This window comes from Pteropus medius, unplaced genomic scaffold, assembly GCF_902729225.1.
Source record: "Pteropus medius unplaced genomic scaffold, Ma_sr-lr_union100, whole genome shotgun sequence".
Lineage (NCBI taxonomy): Eukaryota > Metazoa > Chordata > Mammalia > Chiroptera > Pteropodidae > Pteropus > Pteropus medius.
Genome location: NW_024354499.1, coordinates 16,261,142 through 16,272,484, shown reverse-complemented (window position 1 = coordinate 16,272,484; position 11,343 = coordinate 16,261,142).

The following is an 11,343-nucleotide window of genomic DNA, read 5'->3' as shown; positions in this document are numbered from 1 at the left end:
TAGTAATTTCTTTTCATATATATCTGAATGTGTGTGTGTATATATATATATATATATTTCGCTTACATGAAATACCTAGAGTAACAAAACCCATAGAGACAGTAGGCAGAATGGTAGTTGCCCAAGGCTGGGAAGAGGGGAGAATGGGATGATGAAAACGTTCTGGAAATGGATGGTGGTGATGATTGCACAACAATGTGAACGTACTTAATGCTACTGAACTATAGACTTAAAAATGGTTAAAATAGTAAATTTTATGTTATGTGTATATTTTATCACAACTAAATTTTTACAAATGGTGTTGGGAAAATTGGACAGATGTGTGCAAAAAAATGAAACTGGACCACCTTCATACACCGTATACAAGAATAGACTCAAAATAGATTAAAGACTTAAATGTAAGACCTGAAACTATACAACTTCTAGAAGAAAACATAGGCAGTAAACTCTCTGATACTGCTAATAGTAATTTATTTTCAGATAGGTCCCCTCAGACAAGGGAAACAAAAGAAAAAATAAACAAATTAGACTACATCAAACTAAAAAATTTTTCCACAGCAAAGGAAGCCATCGATAAAACGAAAAGACAATCTACTGAATGGGAGAAGATATTCACTTATGATACATCTGATAAGGAGTTAATATCCAAAATACATAAAGAACTTATACGATTTAACAACAAAAAAAAAAACCAAACAATCCAGTTTAAAAATGGGCAGAAGACCTGAATATTTACCCAGAGGAAATACAGATGGCCAATAGACATATGAAAAGATGCTCAGGGTTACTAATCATCAGAGAAATGCAAATTAAAACCACAATGAGATATTGTCTCACACTCGTCAGAATGGCTATCATCAATAAATCAAAAACAAGTGTTGACGAGGATGTGGAGAAAAAGGAACCCTCATACGCTGTTGGCGGGATTGCAAATTGGTACAGCCACTATGGAAAACAGTATGGAGGTTCCTAAAATAAATAAAAATGGATCTACTTTTTGACCTAGCAATTGCACTTCTGGGTATTTATCCAAAGAAAACTAAAACAATAATTCATAAAGATCTATACATCCCTATGTTCATGGCAGCGCTATTCACAACAGCTAAGACATGGAAGCAACCTAAATGCCCATCGACAGATGATTAGATAAAGAAGTTGTGGTTCATATATACAATGGAATATTACTCAGCCATAAAAAAATGAAATCCTACCATTTACAATGACATGGATGGACCTAGAGGTTGTTATGCTGAGCGAAATAAGTCATACAGAGAAAGATAAATACTGTATGATTTCACGTATATGCAGAATCTAAGGAACAAAAAAAAACTAACCAAAAACAGACTTACAAATACAGAGGACAATCTGGTGATGGCCAGAGGGGAGGGCGGTTGGGAGGCTGGAAGAAAGGGGTGAAGGGAAGAAGTACAAATTAGTAGTTGAGAGACGGTCACAAGGATGGGGAGCACGGCACAGGGAACGCAGTCTGCAGTAATGTAATGGCTAGGTGGAGGGCCAGAGGAGAGAAAGAGCAATTAGAGGGATCGTTTTATAAACTATATAAATTTCTAACCAATGTACTGTATACTTGAAACTAATATTAAAATGTTAAAGGAAGCTTCCCTAAGTATGACGTAAAACTTGGAAATTATAAAGTTAAAAATTAATATATTGCCTGCATAATAAAAATTTCTCCATGGAAAAAAATACAATAAAATCAAAAGGCAAAGATAAACTGGGAACATATTTGCAACACAAATGGCAAAAGCATCTGAGTCTCTTACACATCAAGAAGAAAAAGCCCAATAATGCAGGAAAAAACATTTTTTAAATTCAATTATTTGCTTATTTAGTAAACATTTGTTTAATATTTATGTGCCAGGTATAAATCTAAGTGTTGGGAATATTACAACAATAAAAATAATAATGCAAATTTTATACCAGATGGGGAAGATGATGATAAATTAAATAAGGAAAGTATATAATATGTTAGAAAGGAACAAGTGATATGGAGAAAAGTAAAGCAGGCACAGAGGGTAAGGGAACTGTGACACAGGCAGGTCTCACTGAGGAGGTGACGTTCAAGCAAAGCCCTGAAGAGGAGAGATCTTCTCACAGGGATGAGTGGGGCTGAATGACTAGGCAAGGACCCTGAGGGGGATGGGCCTGGGAGGCAGAGTCACAGCAGCAGAATGAGGTCAAAAAAGTCACAGGGACTGCAGGATTGTCTATGGACAGGCGAACCGTTGTAAAGGCTCTGAGTCTTATTCCAAATGAGATGGGAGCCACTGGAAAGTAATGAGCAAAGGGACAACACACCCTGATTGCTATTTTTAAAGAAAGCCTTGATTTCTATTTTTAAAGAAAGCTTCCTTGCTGACAAAAAAAGACTGAGGGGGCAAAGGGTCGGGATAATTTATGTGGGAGTTGGTGGCAGCTTGGAGCAGTGTGGCGGTTGTGGAGGTGGAGCCTGTGAGAAGTGGTTGGTTTGGGGGTGTATGTAAAGGTACAGCCAATAGGGCCTCCAACAGGTTGGCCAGGAGTATGTCAGAGAAAGGCCTGAGGCTTGTGCAAACAGGAAGGTGAACTGCTTTTCATTTAGTTGGAGAGAATGACGGTCGAAATGGGTTTTGAGGAAAGATTAGTTTTGTTTTTGGAAATGTTAAGTTTGAAACACTCCTAGGTCGTGCAAGTGCAGATTTGAGAAAGCAATTGTCTACACAGGGGACAGGTCTCGCCAGCTAGAGATCAAAACTTGGCAGTTAACAGTCTATTGATGGTACTGAAAACCAGAGACCTGACTCTATTTCCAAGGTGTGGAAGTGGTCCAAGGACCGCCGTCTAAGGCAGGTCAAGGTTGAGAAGTCAGGGAGACAGGGAGGAGCTGCTGGACCAGAAAGCGTGAGGACTGAGGACTTGCCACTGAATACAGCAACAAGGTTACCGAGCTGGCAAGGAGCCTGGGGTTGAAGGAGGGTGAATGGGAGAAGGCATCGAGAAAGAATGGGACAGAAGAAACGAAAACACTGAGTATAGGCAATTGCCGAGAAGCTTTGACGTTAAAGGGGTGAAGAAAAATAGGCAAAGATGTGGAGTATTCATAGGAAAAGAAATACACATAGCTTTTAAACTTATGGAAAGATGCTGAACCTCATAATCAAATAAGTGTGCATGTTAATAACAAAGAGATGTCATTTTACACTGATCGAATTAGGAGAGATTGAAAAGTTGGTGCTATGCTGTCGGAAGGACAGAGAAGCCAACTCTCATCCACTGTGGTTAGCACTTTATTGGTAAAGCCTTTCCAGTCAGTAAAAACACAGTTACAGTTCAGCTCAGTGATTCTACGCCTAGGAATTTGTCCCAATGAGTAGTCACACAGGTACTCAATGACTATGTACAGGCATAATCACAACATTATTATTTGTAATAGCAAAATCTTGGAACAAATCCAAGTGTCCATCACCATGCAGCCATAATGGAAGACAAGCCACTATAGGTACAGGTGTGGCATAATCATATGGACTAGTGAACCAAGAAAACGAGTAGTGGATATCATCTCTTCTCATTTTTTACGAAAGGGGGTACTGACATCCATGCCTGGACAGGCCTGGGAGATTTCTGGGGGCACACACTAGCAACTAAAAACAGAGATGACCCTGGGAGGGAACACGGAGGGTCAAAGGTGGGAAACATTTTACCTCATATTCTTTTCACCGTTCAAACTTTTAACCACGAACATGTAATGTTAAGAATTAAATTTAAAATAACTGATACAGTGGGGTCACATCATGTAGGGTTGGAGGGAACTTTCAGGGTGTCTGACCCAATGGTTCTCATCCCCGTAGTCCATGGCAGGGCTGCATTACCATTAGCTGGCGGCATGTTAAGACACAGATCTGATGTGCAGCATCCACCTCCGGTGCCCGTTCTGGAGATCTGCAGGATGGCTCCGCGGCCATTCTGAAGCAGGCAAGAGAGCACAGTGGGTGCTGCTCACTGCACCATGCAAGTTCCCGAGGGCCTCACAAGTGCTAAGCACTGTTCTGGGGGCAGTTTTCCCCACACTGACCAGTGAGGCAAGGTCTCAGGGAGCTTCCCTTCTGGTAAGGAGCAGCAGCTGATAAAATGATATAATAGCTCAAACTATTTTATAGAAAATAACTAATGCTCTTAGCAACCCCATGAAGACAGGCACCATGATTATCCCCACTTTATAGATAAGAAACAGAGGCACAGAAAAGTCACCCAGCTGTCAGTGGCCGAGCTTGGATATGAACCCCAGTAGTCTATCTCTTAAAATTATAAATACGAGTAAGAAAAAGGATGCAGACTGACAGAGTAGGAGTGCACCTCTGGATTTGGTGGTCATAGCAGAACTATCTGAGACCCAAACAACAGGGAAAGCTCTGGTGGATGAGAGACTCCTGGCAAGCACAAGACAGTCTAAAGGAGAAGACATTTGGGGGTGCTCATGGAACAGGAAGAAGATCAGGGTGACTAGCCGTGGAGATTGCAAATGAATAACTGAAAGATAGACTGAGTGAATACCTGATCACCTCAGAGCAATAGCTCTCTCCTAACGTGATTCAATGTGTAATGTACATTGCCTGTTCCATTACATGACGGTTTTATTCCTTAGGGAAGTCTTCTTTGGCTTGAGATCTGCTAGATTTCCTGTAATAGCCATTTTCTCTTCTATATTAACAGAATCTATGGCCACCTAGAATAAAGACTATCTTTCCCAGCTTCCCTTGCATAAAACATGGCCATTTGACTAAGTTTCATCCAATGGACCATAAGCAGAAGTGATATGTGTATCTTCCCTTTCTCCATCCTGCAGCTTGGACAAGTCGTGAGCCAAGTTGGATCTTGTGGGTAGGATGACAAGAGAGAAGGCAGCTGGATTCTGGAGGGGTACACAGTAGTAACAGCAGCTCTGGAATGCCCCAAGGGAGAGAAATAAACCATCAGTGGTTCTCAACCTTGACTGCACGTTAGAATCACCTGGAGGGCATTAAAAATATATTGATGACTGCCCCCCTCCTCTTCAAATTCTGATATAATTAGTCTGGGGTGTAGCCCGAGCGTTGGATATTATAAAAGTTCCCAAGCCAAGGTTAAAAACCATTTGTTTCTGGCACTATCGATGTGGGTTTGTGTTACACACACTTAACCTGTATCCTGACTTGTCCAAATTCAGGTGGCTTTGGGCTATTAAAAGCTATGCCCAGGGATCAGTCATACTGCTTTCACAGGATAGGTGTATAAAGCCAAAGTCAGGTGACACACCTCCCCCTAATGATATCTTCACTGAGGTGAGAGATGATCGGAGGAGATTCACAGATACCACAATCTTAATACTTAACCTGGGATGGGGAGTTTCCAGTGAGTGAGGGTTACTGTTGGTAGAGGGAGTTTAGAGGGCATGACAAACCGAGAAGCTATGGAGCATGGCAGCTTGGGGAAAGGCCAGTGGTTCATTCATTATTACTGAACAAAAAATAGGCACTCAGCGGTTATCCAGAGTTGAGGCTAGCTGAGTCAGTTGGTGGAGGGCCTCGTATGCCAAGTTCATGTGGACGAAAAAGGGGCACTGTAATAAATCTAACCGACCTCACAGGGTGATCTGATCATAAATTCTTAGCTGGGTCCTAACTAGATGTCCTAGACACATAACTTCTTTAGTGAAAGGTTTATCTTTGCGTTAAGCAAGCTCTGCTCATTGTTTCTGTGTATCTATCTAAGTTAACACACTTTTGAAATGTCTCTCTTTCAAACCCCTAGGAAGCCACCCTCAAGAGAGCACATAGTCTTGTTAATTATCCTGTCTTGTTAATTGTCCTGTAATCCTGTCCCCACCTTGCTTTCCCCCACCTCCATGGAATCTTCTTTACTTTCTCTCCTTAATTCCAAATGTGTAAAAGAAACTGCAAAACTGTCTTTCTCCAGAGCATTTGAGATTGTGCTTCGTGGTATTGTTGTTGGTTTTGCTCAGATGAACTCATGAAAATTCTTAGGGGTTTGGACGTTCTTACATGGACATTTTCTTGGCTTAGCCAGTGGGATCCCGCAGAAGCCCACCCAGACCCACTCTGCAGGAGCCCGCCACGTTCCACCCAGCTCCCCACTTTGCATCAGGTGCACTCAGGTGAGTTTCCTCGAGAGGAACACTGGACCTTCTTGCTTTAGGTAGCAGGTCCTGATTTCATCTGAGCTGATCTTAGAAAATCCTCGAGGTGGATAAGGGCTGTAGATAACCCAGGGAAAGGAGGGAAAAATGGGTTGCTGCTTTAAATTTTGGTTTTTATTGGATTGCTTACTGAGAGTCTGAGCAAAATCTTTGTTGGTTAAATGAGAGGCTGAACTTTCTTTAGCTCCAAAAACGAAGAACATTTTCTTCCCCAACCCAAATCTTGGGTATTTTTAGGGGATCAAGAATCTTTGTGGGGCTGCCTGAGGAAAAATTTCCTCTAGGGTACGAAGTGTTCCTCTAAGGATATCCACCGCATTTGGCTAATCTGGAGACCTGCACGTAAGGGCTGGTTTTCCCTAGAAGTTTGCTCAGACTCTACAGGTCTCAAAGAAAAAAAAATTAAAGTGAGAAATCGTGCCTCTGAGGGCGACAAGTCTCAGGACGTCAGCTTCCCACTAACACTGAGGCTGTGACAAGGATACTTTGATACTTCTAAAGTAATCTTTTGCACACACAATTAGAAAGAACCAGCTATAAAATTAGGTGGGATGAATGGAAAGCATATTTAATTGATCTCTCAAAGCTTCAAAAAGAGGATTTAGATAAATAGATCAGCCTATAATGTCATTTAGGTGGCAACCCATTCTTTGAGATATTCAGAACAGCTGTCCCTATTTTAAAGGAAGGGAAGTCATTTGGAACTTAACTTGTCAAGGACAAATATAAATTGTAAATGCCTCCAAAACAAAATTTGGAGACAACTGTTCTTTTATAAATTAGTGAGTTTTTCTCATGGCTAAAAGGTCTCTGTGTCTATGTGTGTCTATATATGTATGGTGTAAATGTGACATAATTTTGTACCTCCAGATGGTATCATTACAATTAATTTAAAGACGAGTGCTTATAAGGATTGAATATTCTAAAATTCTTAGAAATACAGAAACTCACTTTTCAAGTTCATGTAATCTAAGATTAATCCTTAGTAAATAAAAACTAGATTAAGTTTGTTGGTTTAAATAGAACAGACATGTCTTTTGATATGTTATTGATATTAAATAATATTTACATTTTACTCAGGTTTACAAAAATAAGCCCATGTTAATAACTGACTTTGATGTCTATGAAATATGTTTCTAAAGGTTATAAAATGTCTCAAATATATTTGTTAGTATAAGAGCCTATGTTTCTAGAGGTTATAAAATGTTTTCATAAATTTGACATCTTATTTTTTTAATAGAAATTAAGGTTTTAAGGGTTAAAATCTCAATATATGTAATTAAAAAGACTAGGAATAACTTTGTGGTGTTAAAAAAGGGCCCCTGGAACACCTCGAAAGACTTGTTTTTTATGTTAAATTGCATGGGAAGCACTGTAAAATACGTGATAAAAAAAATTCTAGGGTATATTGCATGGGTAAATCATGGTTGTAAATTAAATGAGTGAGGGCTATGAGAAGCCCAAGAGGGCCACTTGGTTCTTCTAGGCTCTGTGCCAAAACCCATTTTTCCATTTTGCATTTCTTCATGCATCATAGTAAGTCCATTTAAGCGGGACTTAAATTAGAAGAAACTTATGAGCTGACATTATTGAAAGATGACATCTTACACTATTGCCAATGTTTGATAAAGTCGCTTCAGGAAAATGTCAGGTAAGTAACCACTTCCTTTCACAGAGAGTTCCCAGGAGACAAAGACTAAAGATCATTGACTGCCACCTGGAGATTTTGTTTATTGGAAAGCACATCAAATAAAAGACTTCTCCATAGTTGTAGAAAGGAACTTTATCAGGCTTCTAACCATGAATGGACATCTACCTTTGCCTCTGCCTACAAAGGACGTCAGACTCCTTGAGGATGAGAAGTCACTGACATCAGAGGTAGACACCTATCCCAAGATATTGACAAGGGCTTGCAGGTTCGGGGTACCAAAGCTTGGGGCGCACGGTTCTGGAAGCTGGAAGAATATGCAAGGAGCCACGGGCAGATGTCAGATGTGACATAACTTTATTCAGGCATATCAGGACACAGCAAGGCATGGGCACAGCTCCAGATCCCCCTCGCCTGTATAGGTTGTTCTTATAACAAGGTGCATAATAGCGGCTTAAGGCCAGGTACTATAATCAATCACAATCTACCAATTGTATAGGACGCTGTATCTAAGGTTACATAGGACACTGTATCTAAGGTCACCTGGGACTCTGTAGCTAAGGCCACCTGGAAACCACACGGCTTGCTGGGAGGGAGCCTGACTGCATCCATTTTGTTTGTCAGTCCCCTCACCCAATAGGCCTGTCCACCTACGGATTGATGTTGAACTCAGAAACCAATTGTTTGATTGTCTTTACTTGATATTAGTCATAATAATAATTATACTTCTTTGCATTTTCCTATATAGTCCAACTGAATATGTATAAGATAACTGTTAATACTTTTTCATGGTTTATGTATTCCTTATACTAGATGCCAAATACAGAAAAATGAGATAACATGACAAAACTCTAATTATTATAGTTCACAGGACAGAAGTGATCTGGAGTGTTTTTTCACAATGAAGGCCATAAGACCCGATTGCCTTCTTTTTTGGGGAAAATTACCTGTCCTTCTCTTTTTGGGAAAATTCGGCCTCAACTCACATCCCATGGTTACCGCAGTGCCCCACTCCCAATAGTCCATTGTTTCAACAAGATGACAACTATACTTCCTAGCATTGTGAGAGCACACTCTCTGACCAAAAGGTTGACCATCAATGCATCCTTTGGTTGGTCATCAATGCATCCTTCGGATTGATTTATGACCAAAAGGGGGAGTTGTGGATGAAAAAGAGGTACTATGGAGAATAACCTCACAGGGCAATCTGATCATAAATTCCAAACATGGTGGGTAGTCATACCTCAAGTATATATAGCTTCTCTAGTAAAAGGTTTATCTTTGCCGTTAGAAAGCCCTGTCCATTGTTTCTGTGTGTATAGGTTAACACACCTTTGAAATAAGAGGTAACCACTCTCAAGAGAGCACATAATCTTGTTAACTATCCTGCAATCCAATCCCCTCCTTGCTTTCCCCCACCTCCATGTAAACTTCCTTACTTTTCCTCAATTCCAAATGTACAAAAGAAACTGTAAAACTGCCATTCCCCGGAGCATTTGAGATCTTATTCCCTGCATTGTTGTCAATTCGGCACAAATAAACTCTTATAAAAATTCTCTACAGGTTTGGATGTTCTTGTGTCAACACTCATGAGTTTGACTTTTAACCTCAGGATGACCAGGAGCTTTCATAATAAAATGGTAAATGAGGAATAATAAATAGCATGGCCAGCTTTGTGCAGTTAAACATTCTGTCATGTCAGCCTGAGTTGATTCAAGATTAGAGGTGTGGAGACCAGTTCTGAGGTCCAGTGAGAGGTGATAGAGACCAATGAATGCCATCTACTAGATGCCTCACATTATTGATTTACTTTAAAATTTTTATGCTTTTTAAAAAATTTTTAAGCTTTTAATCAGCCTAGAGTTCTGATTATTTGCACTTGTACCTTTTTCAGGCCAGTTCTCTCTTAGCCTGCACTTACCCAGATTATTGCGATCTGGAAGAAGAGCTATAGCTTCCCCTAGAACCCCAAAGGAGTTGCTCAGGAGACGTTAGCATAATTGACCATGGTCAAGCTTTTTATTTCGTTGGTGCCAGCACAAGAGTTCCGGCCTGCCTTCTTGGCATCAGGCTAGGACAAGGCTACAGGTTAAAATAAATCTAAAATCTCACCCACAATCTATCAAAAACATTAAAGTACATATGAATTGCTTGGGGCTCCTGTTAAAATGAGAATTCTGATTGAGCAGGTCTGGGGTGAAACCAGAGAATCTACATTTCTGCCAAGGCTCCTGGTCCAGCAGCCACACTGTGAGTGGCAAGACCTGTGGTTCTTAGCCTTGACTGCACCTGGGAATCATGTGAGAGCTTTAAAGAATCTTGACCCCTGGGATCCACACCCCGAGGTTGTGAGTTATGGGGCTGGAGTTTAGCCGAGATATTGGCATTTTTTAAAGGGCCCAGGATTCTAACATTTTGCTAAGACAGAGAAGTGGTGCTTTAGAATCACGAAGGGAGATTTTTTTAAATGTAGATTCTAAAGTTTTGATTATTTAAATCTTAGAAAAGCCCCACCCCCACCCTATGTGCATTTTAGCCAACATCCCCAGAGGTCCCACTGCAGTCACACAGTACTCACACTGGCACCTGTCCCCTCAGGAAGAGGCCCAAGGGCGGTGATCACTGGAATCAGATCCAGCAGGTTTAGGCACCCAGGCTGCTGTAGGATAACGGGTAAATCACATTTAAAGAAATAATCGCTTTACTTGTCTTTCCCACTAAGATTGATACCTGCGTGACTGCTTCTGTAGACTAGATTCCAAAAGGGAAATTACTGCTTCAAAAGAGGAATTAGCTTTCAAATTTAGACAGATACTGACTCAAAAATTCATTGAAATGCATCCCAGTTTGCATTCCTCACAGTGTGTGGAATAGTTTCTTTTCATCACACTATTGCTCACACTGGTAAATCTTTTAAAGTTTGCCAGGTAATAGTGGAAAAATGATATCCCACTATTGCTTACACTTTGTATTTCTCTAATAAATAGCGAGGTTGTTCTTTTTACTCATTTACTTATATAAAAATATTTAAAATTCACCTTTGTATTGCTGGATTATACCCATTGTGGGTAAATCCATAGTAAGCCTGTTTCCTCCTCTATAAAATGGGGGCGATGATCTCCCAAAGTTGTGACGATTAGATGAGATTTCAGGAAGATGCAGGGCCTAGTGGAGGCGCTTGGTATGCTGCAAGGATTCCATAAATGTTTGCCTTTAGAACCCACTAAGGAGCCCACCTTCTTGCCGCCCAGCAGGCCTGCTCCTAGGCGAGGGTGGATGGTGGGTGGTGGTGACCAAGGACCAGAGGGGCGCCGCTCCCCTGACCCACCTCCTCTTCTTCCCGTGCGGCCTCCACCCCCACCCTCTAAGCACGCACCTCCACTGCCCGTTGTACTCCCTGTTCAGCCTGCCTTCTTGCATTTGCCTCACTGGACTGGACTCTGCAACACCCAGACTCCCCAACCCCAGGGCGCCCCAGCCTTTCCTCGGTGTCTTGTCGCCC